Source organism: Rosa chinensis, chromosome 5 (assembly GCF_002994745.2).
Source record: "Rosa chinensis cultivar Old Blush chromosome 5, RchiOBHm-V2, whole genome shotgun sequence".
Lineage (NCBI taxonomy): Eukaryota > Viridiplantae > Streptophyta > Magnoliopsida > Rosales > Rosaceae > Rosa > Rosa chinensis.
The window spans coordinates 10,021,364-10,037,185 of record NC_037092.1 but is presented as its reverse complement, the minus strand read 5'-3'; positions in this window follow the sequence as shown (position 1 = coordinate 10,037,185).

Below are 15,822 nucleotides of genomic sequence, written 5' to 3'. Positions count from 1 at the left end.
AAAACACCATCACCACACCACAACACACCTCTCTTCCTCAGTAAATAAACATCAGAAAAATTCTCTCCATTCTCTAGTCTTCAGAAGCTCTGCGTCTCAACCAAGGAGGAGAAGAAGTCATGCAATACATCAAGATCCTATCCGCCATCCACCCTTGTGTCGTCCCTAGAAGATTGCTTGCTTTCAAGGATCTTCGAGTTTTTCGTCTCAAGGCCATGTCATCCATCTTTCATGGTGTATTTCAAACTTTCTTTTCTTTTCCTTTGTTTGATTCGTAGAGTTATGAATTCTAGTTAACATGACGTTAAGGAGAAAGTTTAAAGCCCATTTATATGTTTTGAAATAAAATTGTGATTTTTATATATTGATTTATATGTTGCTTATGTGAGATTGTTTGATTGATTTTGGATTACATAAAACTTTTGCATGTTTGTGTTCGTTGGTGGCCAACTTAGGATATATGCATGTAATTGGAGCTAGATTTAAGTAGTAAAGGCTTTGGAAAAAAGTCGAAATCAATTAAGGAGGATTGCAAATAGGTGAACTTATTCATAACTAGGTTGTGCACTTTGGTTGACATCTTTTCTTTGTTCTTAATGCGTTGAATGTGTTCTTAATTAGCTAGCTTTCTAGACTATGATTGCATGTTCAATAGGATTGATTTAGGTGCTTTCACTTAGATTAATTATTCAAGGAAAGTAAAAAATGGGAAATCGTTTGCTTTCTAACGTTTCACATGGTCAACTTCTTTCTCATGACATAGATAATCAACTATAGGAATTGTGATTGGATTTCATTCATATGATTGTGGTTTTGATCTTTATTCCTTGCGTTCCACAGTTGTATATATGTCTTTACATTTTCTTTATTTTATTTATTTAATTTTTGATTTAATAATCCTAAAACCCCCTTTTGTTTGTTTTATTTTTGTAAATAATACTTTATACTTATTTTAATTCTTTAGTTGTTTTTGCAATTACAGGTGTACCCTCAATCCCCGGTTAGAACAATCCTTATTTACCATATACTAACAATGACATCTTATAGGGTTAAATTATACGCTTGCTTTGAGCGTATCAACTAGAGCTCTAACTGAATTGTAACATGTCACCTCAGTCAAGGTTCAAGTATACAATATAATTACCTCGATCACCAATGTGATAAAAGGTCCTTAGACCAAACATTTAAAAGTCCACTTGACTCAAATAATTTCCTCAAGCAAAACACACTTTTACACAATAATCAACACATCATGATAATTCTCATCCTTCATCATCCAAAACGGAACTTCCTCCCTCAAAACGGAACTTCTTCCAATTTAACCAAACACTCCATATTACCCAAAAATCCACCACCATCATCACTTCAATATCTATCATGTTTTAGGTTTAATCACCATCTCTCACTCATCATTTCCTACTCTAACCTACACCATCACTCTCATACTCTTTTCCCTTATTTTTCAGATCTCTTACCACTCTCATAATCTACCTCTTTGCTTAATTCAAAAACCTAGCTGCTATCCTGACTTCTCAACACCATTTTCACATGCCTCTTCATCTATTTAAGCACCCATTCTTCACAAGAAAGGGACATCACCCACACCATCCCATTACATTTTCTTTCTCTCTATCTCCACTACAAAACCTCCATCTCCACCTCCCAGAATCCAAACCCATACTACTCTATCTTTTCCATCACCACCACTATTTTTTATCCTCTACCTCCAGTAACACCACCACTACTACATTATTTCTCCTATCCACTCTCTTTTCTATCATCATTTTCTCCATCTACTCCACATATTCACACAATACATAATACAAGTTTTTTCTCCATCTACTCCACATTTTCTCCATCATTTTCTCGACGCATTTGTTTCTTCTCAGACAAACAAAAGAATCTGGCAATGCTCAAAGAGTATACATATACTCAGTGGCGTAGCTGCAATAGGGCGAGAAGGGTCAAATGACCCTTCTCAGTTTTTGAAATTAGCATATCATTGGCTGATATATACACAACTGCATACATATATTATATTTAATACCATGATTGGCCCTTCTGAATTCTGACATAAAGAAAAAAATTGTTTTTAAATACTTTTGGCCAATTCACCCACAAGTTTTGACGAATTCCTTGATACTCTAGGTTTTTGATATATTTAATTAGTCCTACACATACACAGACTTTATTCATACCACAATAGTTTAGGTACTTAATTAATGAATAATCATTTAGTTCTATATCTATATAAATTTAGGTATATACACTTCGATTTTGTCTCCTGTTCATTCTCTCGACGACGTTTTTCCTAGCAGTCTTTTTTTTTTTTTTTTCCCTTCTTCTTATTGCTTTCAGGAACGGCAAATTGTCTTCAAAATTATGAAACCCCTTTTAGAGAAATATCATAAGAGAAAAGCGTGTTTGTTTAGTATCATTATTTAAATTATGACCCTCCTAATTAAGATTTCTGGCTACGCCACTGCATATACTCTTTTAAAGATTAAAAGATAAAGAACGGTCGGAGGCTTGGTTTAGCTATCTTGCTAGAAGAATTTGAATTTTTCTAACCATTGCTAATTATATTTTGTCGTGGAGTTTAGATTACTTTATTATTTAATTAGAAATTGTCTGTACACGCGATGAGTGTGAGAATTGTGGGAGGTTGCTCTTGGTTGAGCGGTTAGGTTATGGCAAAATTTTATTGATTTTATTTTTTTTCGCTAATTGTTTATTCTCTTTGTGACATTCATGTAGGGGTCATCATGGGCCGGGCCAGACCCATCCTTACCCTAAATTTTAGGGTTTAGGGCAAGGTCGGGCTGGGCCTAGTCAAAGTCAATGAAATTTAGGGTTGGGCCTAGGCTTCAATATGTAAGCCCTTACCTGCCCTTAAGACCCATTTCCTAAGGGTCAAAAGGGCCAAGCTGGGTCGGCCTTCCGAATAGGGTTGAAAAGGCCTTACTTTGTTTAACAAATTTTTTTTTTTTGGCAAAACATGGCTCAATAATTGTATTGGTGGGTAATCCAAGATTTATTTGTTTTTTTTTACCCTATTTAATATATACATTTTTTTGAAGTTACCTTAATAACATTTATAAATATTAGTTAAGGTCGTTATATACAATTAATTATCTCTCAAAATTAATTGTTATTTAACAAAGAAAATAAATCTTCCTAAATCAATTACAAAATAATAAAGGCCAAAGTTGCTTTTTTTTTTTTTTGGAATAAAAGGAATAAGTTGCATGTGATAAAAAAGATTAATATATTTAGAAAATAAAAAAAATAAAAAATTATTAGGACTTGTTTGGATGGGTTTAAAGGGCCGTTACCCTACCCTATTTGAAAAGGGGCTAGGCCGATCAGTCCTAATGTAAGGGCCAGACCGGGCTTCGGCTTGTAGTTGACATGAATTTAGGACCTAAGGGCTAAATGATGACCCCTACGTTCAAGTTTCTAATGATTAAAAGTTTTTTTTTCTTTTAATGTTTTTTTTTTTGTTTTTTTTTTTTTGTTTTTTTTTTTTTTGTTTCTGTAGGTAGTCTTTCTTTCTCTCAATGCAAATCAGTACATGCTTTGCTAGCTCTTTAAATAGCATGAGGTTATTGATCAAATTAACAAGAAGCAGATATCAAAACCATTACTTGGGTAAACTATTACAACCTAGTGCGCTAAAAGCGATGGCACTTGAGCTAGTCCTACTCTTTGTACCGGGTATTATCTCTCTTTTTCTCTTTACCAGGAAAGTACTATTCCACACTCACCGCATTCAACACCTCCCTCCAAGCCCATTAGTTTTGCCCATCATTGGCCATTTCCACCTCCTCAGCCCTCTCCTCCATTGATCTTTCCCCTTTTTAAAAAAAAAAAAAATCCACCACTTTTTTCCAATCCCTCCGGTTTGGCTCTATATTTTCTCTCCGCCTCCGTCCCATGCATCGTCATAACCCCGCCTGAGCTAGCAAAAGAGTTCCTCAACCCATGAACTCTCCTTCGTATCCCGCGTTCATAACACCGCCATCAAACGGATAACCTACGACTCTTCCTTACCATTTTCGCCCCACGGACCCTACTGGAAGTTTATCAAGAAGGTGACGGTGAACGAGCTCCTCAGCAGCCGTAGCGTCAGCAAGTTTCATTCCATTAGGGCGGATGAGTACTCTCGACTCCTAAGGCTCTTCGCCGAGAGAGGCAAGAGTTGTCTAACTGTGAACCTAAGGGAAGAGCTACCGAGGCTTTTCCACAACATGATAGGCCAGATGATTCTTGAGAAGTACTCCATTGCTGCTGCGATCAACACAGAAAGGGCTGAGGAGGCGAGGTTGGTGGTTAGGGAGGCGACGAGGATCTTTAGAGAGTTGAACTTGTGTGATTTTAATATGGTATGCAAGAAACTGGATTTAATTTGCAAGGATTTGGAAAGAGAATCAAGGACACGTATGTCAAGTTTGATGAATTGGTGGAGAAGGTTGTTAATGAACGTGAACAACTGAGAATTAAGAACAACAACATTAAGAGAGGAGAGGAGGATGAGAAGGACGTCAAGGATTTTCTAAGCATCTTGCTTGATATGTTGGAAGATGAGAGTAGTGAGAGCGTGGAGGTTGGATTTTCAAGAGTTCACATTAAGGCTGTAATTACGGTAATAATTAACATAATGATACAAAGCACCAAAATGAAACAAAGTTATCCCACTTACCCCAGCAACAGATTTTTATTCCCACTCACCCAATTTAAAGTAAAATCACTATTCTACCCTCAACATAATTAAATAACTACAGCTACGGCCGCTCCTCTCCTCTCTCTCTCTAGCACAATCCGGTAGACTCTCTCTCCTCTCTCTTTCTCATCCCTCTCCGATACAGATCTCTCTCTCTCTCCCTCTCCCCTCCACGCCGTCTCTCTCTCCCCCGGCCTCCTCCATTTTTCTCCACTTTCATGGTGCTTAAACGGCGTCGTCGTCTCGCTTAGGATGGGCGCCGACGGTCACGAGATCGGCCGGAGTGTTCGTCATCATCGTCTTCCGTCCAACTAGCGAAAGATGGATCTGCTCTAGCGCCTCACCGTTCTCAACCTCGTCTTCGGCACAACCTCATATCAATTTCGGCGATCATGTGTGTCTGGGAGTAGTGAAGATTGTGAAGAGATTGTGGAGAGGGGATCCTCTGTGAGTGAGTCTTCATTAGAGTAAGAGGTGGATCTGGCCAAAGTACGACACTTTTCTACAGCGATGATAGAGAGCCTACGTTGTTTCTTCTCGGTCAAATATGCAACGTGGTGGCATGTGATGGAAGAAAGAGCCAAGGTACTCCTATTAATTAATGAAGAATCGTGCAACAATATAATCTTCACTTGCCTATTAGCCTATTAATCAATAGAAGAAAGGTCCAACAATATGATCTTCATTTTAATAGAAGAAGCAAGAAGCTGAGGAATTGGGTGAGAATGGTTCGAAGGCCTCAAGTGTAAACAATATGAATAGATTTGAGCTTGCAAGGTCACTGCGCCAACGTAGAAAAATGAGAAAAAAGAAAAGAAAAGGTTTTATTAGGGCAATAGAGGCCTGTTAAAGGTCTATTGGGAGGCAATAGACGTTTTGAATTAATGTAATCTCCATTTTTTTTTCTTTAATCAAAGTTATATTTGTGTTATTTTAGAAAAATTAGTTCTCATTTTGGTAATCGAAACGTCTATTGGGGGGCAATAGACGTCTATTGAGAGGCAATAGACGTTTTAAAATTGATATAATTTCTTCGTTTTTTTCTTTAATCAAAGTTTTATCTGTCTAATTTTAGGAAGATTAGTTCCTATTCCGGCTACCGAAAATTCTATTGGGGGGCAATACATAGCTAATAGTCGTCTATTGGGGGAAATAGACGTCTATTAGGGGGCAATAGACCTCTATTGCCCCCCAATAGATGTCTATTGGCCCCCAATAGATGTCTATTGGATACAAAAAAACTTTCCGGTGAGATTTTCAGCAAATTCCGATGTGTGGTAGCCGATGACCGGACTTCGGCGGCCGGTGACCCGAATCCGGCGAATGTTGACCGGAATCCGGCAAAGTTGACAAGATTTCAGCGAAAGTTGACAGGATTCCAGAGGCCGATGACGGGACTCCGGCAAACTCTCCCATGGTTTCTCTCTCTTCCATTTTATCTCTCTCTTTAAGTAACAAATGGGTAAAAGGTAAAATGGTATTAAAAAAATTAAAAAACAAAAAAAAAATCTTAATGGAGTATTAGGGAAGACCTCCTTAGAGTGTTTTGGATAAGAGAGAATTAAAAAAAATTATTGGGGTAAGTGGGAAAAAAATCTCTAAAAATGGGATAAATAGACAAAAACTCGTCTTTTATAACACTAAAGAGATAAATTATGACTATTATTTTATTTTACAGTTTTTGTCCATTTACTCCAATTTTAAGGATTTTTTTTCCACTTACTCTATTAAGTTTTTTTAATTTTTCCCTACCCCAAACACTCTAAGGAGGTCTTCCCTAATACTCCATAAAGTTTTTTTTGTTTTTTGTTTTTTTAAAACTCTTTTACCCTCACCCCTTTGTTACATAGAGAGAGAGAGAGAGAGAGAGAGAGAGAGAGAGAGAGAGAGAGAGACCATAGGTGCCCCGTCACCGGCTGTAGGATTCCGATCACCGACTGCCACCCATTAGACTTTCCTAAAAACCTCGCCAGAGGTCGTCGGAAAGGTTTATTGCTCCCAAATAAACATTTATTGCCCCCAATAAATTGGCAATAAACCTCTATTGCCCCCCAATAGACCTTTATGGGGGCAATAGAGGTTTATAAAACCTCAGCGGAAGTCTCTAAAGAGGTTTGTACTTACACGTATTTACATGAGCATTTGTCAAGCATAATTAGCTATAATGAACCACGCTCATGCTACCGCCAGCGGTACTAATTCCCTCCAGCAGGATGACCTACGGAAACACAGCCAAGCAGGCTACCGCCTGAGCCCCGGCTCACCCCCAGATCACCGCCAACGCGCCGCGTCAAGATGGCATAAGAAGCTCCAGAAGCTGGGAACTGAAGCACATCAGTCCCACATAAAAAACATGGAAGAGATCAACCTCTTCCTCATCTATAAAAGGTTTTCACCTCTCTCCTCATTAATTACGCAATAACTACTTACCTATTGTTATTATGTCAACATAAATACATTGACTAACTTAGGCATCGGAGAAGAGAAGACGGCCCAACGCGGTCTCCCTCTAAAGCCCTTTGTATTTCACTTGATAGATAGCAGAGGTCATCAATACATCCAAGTGGCGGTCCGCCCGCCTGATCAGCGTTAAACAAATGCTTGGGCTACTATCCAAATCTAAAGCATTAACATTGGTGCCATCTGTGGGAATCCTTGAACACAAGGCCATCCCACCACAACAATCACCATGACTAACGGTAGCGGGGGAAACGCTGAAGAGTAAGCAGATCAATCCGACAATCCCCATCCCACCAACCCCTCGGTTAATGTTAATCGAGCACCATTCAACATACCGGTCAATCCTAGCGTAGAACCCCAGGGCTCATCCCAGTTCCTGTTGACCCAGACTGCAGCGGAGGCACGACCAAGTAGCAGTCGCCCCGCTAGGCCGGGATATCACCTCTATGTATGAGCTAGCATTAGCGGGCCTCTCACCGCCTGCTTCGTCTTCTTCTTCTAACGGGCCCCAATGGTTTCCACGTCATCAGCCTCATCCTCCTCTTCATTGTCGTTCTGCCGCCGCTTCCTTTGAAGAACCGCCCGTGTAGTACCAGCGGCGGCAAGCCTTGAGGCTACTTGCGGCTCCAACCCTGCAATAGTAGCGGTTTCCTGCCTCGACAACCCTCTGGGACCCACGTCGAGTGGCGGGCACTCTCTCTTTCAACTGCACAGGGGCAGCAGGTACTTGGCTCCCGTCGACAACCCTGCGATCGGGTCCAGCTCTAGCCTGAACCACTGGCGAACCGTTAGGCCAAGATGCGAGTGGTGCGGCATTGGAAGCACCACTGGAGCCTCTGACTGGCTCACCGCCAGTGTTTGGGGGTCGACGACAGTGTGTTGGGCCTCCAGCCCAGCGACGTACATGGCTTCCAAAAAATCAGTCAACTCTGCGCGGTCCATAGCTTTGGCAAATGCGTCGCGACTTGCTTTGTTGCCCAGCGGAGAATCTAAAAAAAAAAAAAAAAACACAGTTAGTCCCATACAAACTGAGTCAGGGCATAGATTAGCGAAAGACACTTACCAAGTGCGCGAGTTAACTATTGATGGACCAACAACTCCTAGCCGGTGAGAAGACGTAAGTCAAGCAGATTGCGATTCTGCCAACAACCTCTAATCCTCGCCATGAGACAATCTTCCTTGCGCGTCAAGGTATACCGCAATCCCGCTAAAAAAAAAAGGGAGTTAATGATTAGAACAAAATGAAGCACAATACAAACAAAAGCTGCCAACTTTGGGCAGCGGAGATTGACGGCAACCTCGGATAGGTTGGAACTCCGACTTAATCCTGAATGACGGCGCCCCCTCATTTAACCCCTCTTGGTATTCCCACCCCGCCGTGGCAACACAGAAGGTGCCCCGCCAGGCAGACAAGAAGTCTTTCAAATTCTCAATTAGCTTGGCCGCCCCCTGGCGGCGCCTCAAGTTCACCTGCCCGCTGCAACCTTAGCACCTCACGTACACCAACTAATAGAAGTGCAGCACCTCTGCCACAATTGGACCCTCGCAGCCAGATAAGCGCCATAGCGAGTTGATCGCCATCAGCAGTCGCCACATATTGGGGCAAACCTGCCCAAAGGCGAAGCCGAACTCGCATAATAGGACCTGGAGGTTGGGGAGTAGCGGCAAGGTGACACCTTGGAGGAAGATGGCCTCATGGACGGCCGCATACCCTGCAGGCAGAATGGAAGCCTTTTCCTCGGCGGTCGGCGGATGCAGCTTCACCACTCCGGGCACGCGGAAGACCCGGTTCATACATTGGACGGCGGCCATAGTCATGGGCCCTCCTGGCTCATCCACGGTAGTACCGTCATTTAAAACCCAGGCAGACTCTATTTCTCCACCTCCAGTCTCTCCCTCGTCAGCAGAACCGCTAGCGGCGTTATTGCTCGCTAACCTCTCCTCATGCCTATTTTGAGCGGCGGCCTCCTCCCTCACCCTAGAACTCTCTAGACTACCGGCAGGACCCATGGCAACTTCCCAAGGTATGGTCTGTAGCAGGACAATGTCTAGCGGTTCGGACAATGAGGTTCCTACAGGGGCAAACGGACGCAACGAGTCAATAAACACCCTATCCGCCACGTTGAGCGACACGTCAGACCTGGAATCCTCACTGCTCGAGATTTCTATGACGCAAGCCATCACAAACCCTAAAACCCAGGTAAGTTAGTTCCAAACCGATCTACACTAACCCCATAACAGTTTTCAGTCAAGAACACCAAGAACATTTACCCAAAAAGCACTAAAACAAGAACACAGCTCATATATACCCAAAACCCATATTCGACCATCTAGCTCATAGATGAATCCCAAAACCCCGATCAAACACATACACCCACCCCCAGAACCCAGTCTAGACCCTCAAACACAACATGGACTGCTAGAACTCAATTTAAATAGCAAACACAGAAACTGACAAACGAAAAACCCAATAAAACAGGGATGGGTTCAGAATACCAACCTCGAAGATGAAAATTCTGGTACGCTCGTGGACACCAGTCTTCGATGCAAGAGATCTTCGTCCTCCGGAGATCGACGACTTCACGGAATCGCAGAATCTTCTTATCGGATAACAGAGGGTGACTGGAAGACGACGATATCAGTTCAAAGTACAAAGTGTTGAACGACTCGGTTTCCCTCTCTTTTATGTCAACATCAAACAAATCTCTGCCGTCCGCTGAAAAACGACATCACACGACAACCGTACACGTGGCCCACAATCGCACTTACTCTCCGGATTAACCGAGGCGTTGCCTCGGTTACAAAATCAATAATCACTCGCATTAATGGCGAGGAGACGGGCGTGCTGCAGAGACGTTATTCCACATGCTAGCTCAATACATGCTGGCCACGTCTCGAGTACTGACAGACGAAGCGTCTAGCCAAAGAAACAATCAAAAAGGCAGGTAACAAATCATGAAAAACGAGACAGTCTCCGCTAAGCGCAACAACACTAGCGAAACTTCTCCCTTTTCATCTTACAAGCGAGACAGTCTTCGCTAAGCGCAACGCTACTAGCAGAACTTCTCTCTTTTCATCTTGCAAGCGAGACAGTCTTCGCTAAGCGCAACGCTACTAGCAGAACTTCTTTCTTTTCATCTTGCAAGCGAGACGGTCTCTGCTATGCTCAACACCGCTACATGAACTTCTCCCTTTTCATCTTGCACGTGAGACAGTCTCCGCTAAGCGCAACACCGCTAGCAGAACTTCTCCCGGTCGTCCATCAAGCAGAATACTCCCCGCTGACTTCAACTCCACTCGTCAAATTCACAAAGAGATCCCCGTGACGCTTCTAACGGCTCTCAATAGGCAGAGGAATGTCAGCCAACAGCGCTTCCCAAGGCAACGCCTCACTCTGACAATGACCACCACGTGGCGTTGCAGTCAAGCAATGCCCCTCCGGGACAAGTAAGGGGATATGTCAACAGTCTTCGACAACCCTGATCAGGCCCGTTGACCCCCGACACTAGGGTACCAAAGGATGGGCTCGCTATCCAACACCCTCTGCTCAGCGCAGCTTCCCCTCAACAAACAATGTACTGACCAAAACGGAGGTTAATCTTAGCCGGGGAGTGGGGGACTTCCTGGGGGGCCTAGCAGGGGCCCACCAGAAGGGGTATAAAGCGTTTGCTCAGTAAATCCATGGATGACAATGCACTGACGAAAATTATTCTTTTGCAAGTCTAGCTGAAGTAACTCTTCAACCGCTAGGCAACTCCTTGACTGGGGACTTGTACTTACACGTACTTACTTGAGCATTTTCCAAGCATAATTAGCTATAATGAGCCATGCTCATGCTACCGCCAGTGGTACTAATTCCCTCAAGCGGGATGACCTGCAGAAACACAGCCAAGCAGGCTACCGCCTGAGCCCCGGCTCACCCCCAGATCATTGCCGACGCGCCACCACGCGCCGCATCAAGATGGCATCAGAAGCTCCAGAAGTTGGGAACTGAAGCACATCAGTCCCACATCGAAAACATGGAAGAGATCAACCTCTTCCCCATCTATAAAAGGTTTTCTTCTCTCTCCTCATTAATTACGCAATAACTACTTATCTATTGTTATTATGTCAACACAAATACATTGACTGACTTAGGCATAGGAGAAGAGAAGACCGCCCAACGAGGTCTCCCTCTGAAGCCCTTCGTATTTCACTTGACAGATAGTGGAGGTCATCAATACATCCAAGTGGCGGTCTGCCTGCCGGACCAGCATTAAACAAAGGCTTGGGCTACCGCCCAAATTTAAAGCATTAACGAGGTTGTTCGAGATCTCATATGGGGCCAGAAAGGTTTCTTGGCCCCCCTGAATAAACCTGTATTGCCCCTCAATAGATATCTATTGCCCCCAGTAGAACTTTGGTCGCCGGAATGGGAATTCATCTCCATAAAATTAGACAAATAAAACATTGATTAAGAAAAAAAATGAGAAGATTACATCAATTTAAAATATTTATTGCCCCCCAATAGACTTTTATCAGACGTCTATTGCCCCTAATAAAACTTTTCTTTTTCTTTTTATTTCATTCTGGGCCTTCTGCCCCCATTAAAAAAAAAAAAAACAAAGAAAGAAAGAAGGGAGACGAGGCCTAAGTTAAGGTCTTCCGCCGGATCAGGTTCTGCAAAACGATGGCGAGTGGTGGTTCTGCATCATTGACGAGGCTTATCGGAGCAACAACGACGACTGGTGGTTCTGCAAAACGATCTGAGCAGAGGCCGAGAGCGACGTTGAGAATCTCCTCTAGGTTATCCAGTCGTTTTTCGGCCATTCTGGTACCCTCCAGCATCGGAGCCTCCGTCGTGGAGCAAGCCAGGCTCGGAGGGGTCCGGTTCAGAATCCGGGGAGGTGTCGGATTTGAGTTGTCGCCGGCTCCCTTTTGTCCGGTTGCAGAAGAAGGCACCGGTGCAGCTTTTCGCCGTCGCTATCGACAACTTTCAACGCTGGTGAGAATGTCATCAACTAAGAAGACTGGACGGTGAAAGCTGGCGTCTAGAGAGAGAGAAAGGAGACATAGTGGCAATAGAAGTAATTGATTTGAGGGTAAAATGGTCATTTGGTGTTAATTTGGATAGGTGGAAATAAAAATCTGTTGCTGGGGTAAGTGAGATAATTTTTGCGTCAAGGACCCTTTATTTTATTTTCAGGATTTGTTCACTGCTAGTACTGACACAATAACTAATTAGCTATTGCAATGGAGTGGGCGTTAGCAGAGCTCATCAATCATCTCGAGAAACCAAGGGAGGAGATCGATAGCGTAGTTGAGAATGGACGAATAGTGGAAGAATCGGATTGTCCAAATCTTCCATACATCCAAGCTATCATAGAAGAAACATTTAGGCTACACCCACCCGTGCCTATATATGGTTGCAAGAATATCAATAGAAGACTGTAAGGTCGGGAAATATGTTATTCCGAAGAATATAATGCTCTTTGAGTCTTGGTGAACAATTGGGCCATTGGAAGAGATCCTAAAAACTAGGAAAATGTTAGTATATCATGTTTGGCATTCCTCACATTAACAAAACATCTCTACCCTTTAAGCCCAAGAGTTAGAAGCCCAAATTTGCAGCCCAAGCCCATAATTGTTTAATTACAATTGTTGTGGTTGTCTTGGTTGTCTTACTGTCAAAGACTCACTTGAAGACTTGAAGATCAATTTGCTGCCTTGCTGTCAGCTTCCCCATCTTAGCATGATTGCAACTTGCTTCTTCTTCTCTTGCTGTCGAAAGCTAAGGCCAAGTTTGAAGATTAGTTCAATTGCAACTTGATACCTCATCTCAGTTTGCTGCTTTGCTGCCTTACTGTCTTGCTTCCCCATCTGAACTTGCTGTCATGTCGAAACACCTTACTTGAAGATAGAAGAAGTTTCCTCTTCCTCATGGCTCAGGTAAGCTCATGTATTGCATCTCCTTCAAAAAGTCATGGGTTTTTCATGAGTTCCCTTCTTGTGTTAGCCTTGATTAAGGATTTTAGGAGTTGGCTTCTAAATTTGGTTTCCCAAATTGAAATTTGGGGAATGAGTTTACATGTGCAATCTGAAACTAAGGGGATGGGGTTACCTACTCCAATTAAGCTTAAGGGGTCTTTGAGTGAACTGTCCTTCCTATTCCTCCTCTATATATATGGGTTCTCTGTTCCTATTCAGGTATTGAAAATACTTTTGTTTTTCAGTCCCTTTGTTGTTAAAGAGTTATCTCTTTGGTTTTCTGTTTTTCAAAATGTCTTGTTCCATGTTGAAAATAATTTGAAAAACAACAAACCATTCATTCATTCATGCATAATCATCTCTTGCATCCCATGAGGTCATTTGGGTATTGCAAGCTTCAAAAGTGAAATCTCCAAGAAGAACTTGTTGCGTTCAGAGCTTGTTTCATAGCTGGGATTTCAAAGTATATCACTTGTATAAACAATTAGAAAGTAGTGATTACACACAACCTAGTGAGTCAGCAGTCTAGGATCGAAGGATTGTCGCAGTCAGTTCAATCCCTGTAGTATAAACTTGTAATATGTTTCTCATTAGTGATTTGGTTTTGGTCTTTCAAGTGTAAAGACCACGCAAATGTTTTCCCTTGATAGGATTTTACTGTGTCAACGAAACATGTGTTCTTTATTGCTTTAGTTGGTTTGTTGAATTTATAATACTTTCTGTTCAATATCAGTTCTCAAGATTGATCACCCTGCTGCAATCCCTGAGAAAGTTTTTTGAACGAAAATTTGACTGTGAGCCTATTCACCCCCCTCTAAGCTTCTTCTAAGATCAACAGAAAAACCGTTGGACTTTTGGCCTGAGAGATTCTTAGAACACATTGGAGGTGACCAGACAAGTGTAATGGATGTTAGAGGTCAACATTTTTAGTATCTTCCATTTGGAACCAGGAGGAGGATATATATGTCCCGGTATCAACTTGATGGTTCCTAGTCTAGTAGCAGCTATGATTCAGTGCTTTGATTGGAAGGTTATTCCCAGCAATAAGATGAACAATGATGATGTTGTTGAAATGGATGAAAAGCTTGGACTGACAACCCCAATAGCCCATGATCTTGTGTGTTTTCTAATAGCTCGCTTTAATCTACTCAACATCCTTAAACCTTGATAAGGGGGACCTGGGATGTTGGAGAAAGTAATAATATTATAGCTACGAGCTCTCTCATGCATGCATGTTTATGTTTAGGGGAGTGTTCGGCTCACACTCAGGTGAGTGAGTGTGAGCCACACTCAAACAAGTAACAGTTTCTCATTGTTTTCCACTATTAAATAAAATAAAATAATAACAATAAAATCTATTTTAAATTAAATTTTTTTCCATCTCTACCCCTGTTTTGGAAAGAGAGAGACCCTCCTCCTTCTACTTTCCATTCCCGCCAAAAGCCATAATTGGCTTCAGTGTTTCCCGCCATGAGGTTTAATTTCCTTATAGTAGACTTTTGAGATCCCTGAATTAGAAAAGACAAACGAACAAGCTTATGAGATGTAGAGGTAAGATTCGTATGCAGTTTATGCGATTTTTGTGTTGGTACTGATATATACCAATTAAATCGATACTCTGTTGCGAGGTAATTCTCACTCTTATATACATGATTTCCTTTTTTATTTAATGGATTTAAAGAATCAGTAGCTTGATTAATGCAGGGAATCTTTTATATATATATATGGTCTGTTTGGTAGGGAATCAGTAGCTTGATATTGTTTCCTTATCTATATATAAATTTGTGTTGCTTGTTTCCTTATTCATATATAAATCAAGTAATTAACAATAGCTTGATCAAAGGGTCTGCATATAGGATATGTTTTGTTTGTTACCTTATTCATATATATTATGTCACTGGAGTAGCCTCAATTGAATGCCGCCTCTTTGGATATTTGGTATCTGAACTTGGATCACTTTCAGTTGTCGAGTATTTGATGATTTCTATGAATGAAATCTCAGAAACAATTCCTTACAATAGCTTGATCAAAGGGTCTGCATATAGGATATGTGTTGTTTGTTTCCTTATTCGTATATATATAAATCAAGTAATTAATGATAGTTTGATCAAGGGGTCTGCATTATATATATGCGCACTCTGTTCTTCTTCTTCTTCTTTTTGATGCACTCATTACAGTTAAATTGTATTACGTTGAGTTATATCTTCGATAATTCTGATTTGAATGCTTTTCGAAACTATGGCCTTACGAATATTGAAACTCAAAATCACTCAGGCTACAATGGTCACGTCACTCATGTATCTTTGGATTCGAGTTTGGATGCTAATCAAGCCTACGACCTTAGGAATATGGAAAGCAGTGGGAATCAAGCAAACCATATTAATTCCATGTTTTGGAATCCCTTTTAAGGTGTGCAAGTAATATGTTTTGGAATCCATCTTATTTTGCAAAACGTTAATGGAAAGAATGATCTTATTTTGCTGATCTTAGTTTTTGTTGAAAATGGTTGAAGAAAGAAGGATCCTATTTTTTATTTTTGTTGATTATTTTGGAAAAGTTATTAACCCAGTTCGCTAGATGTTTTTCATTGAAAAATAATAAGCTACCTAGATGCTATTGCTAATGAATGCCGCACCATTTGCCAAAAAAAGAAAAAGAAAAACTGAATTTGG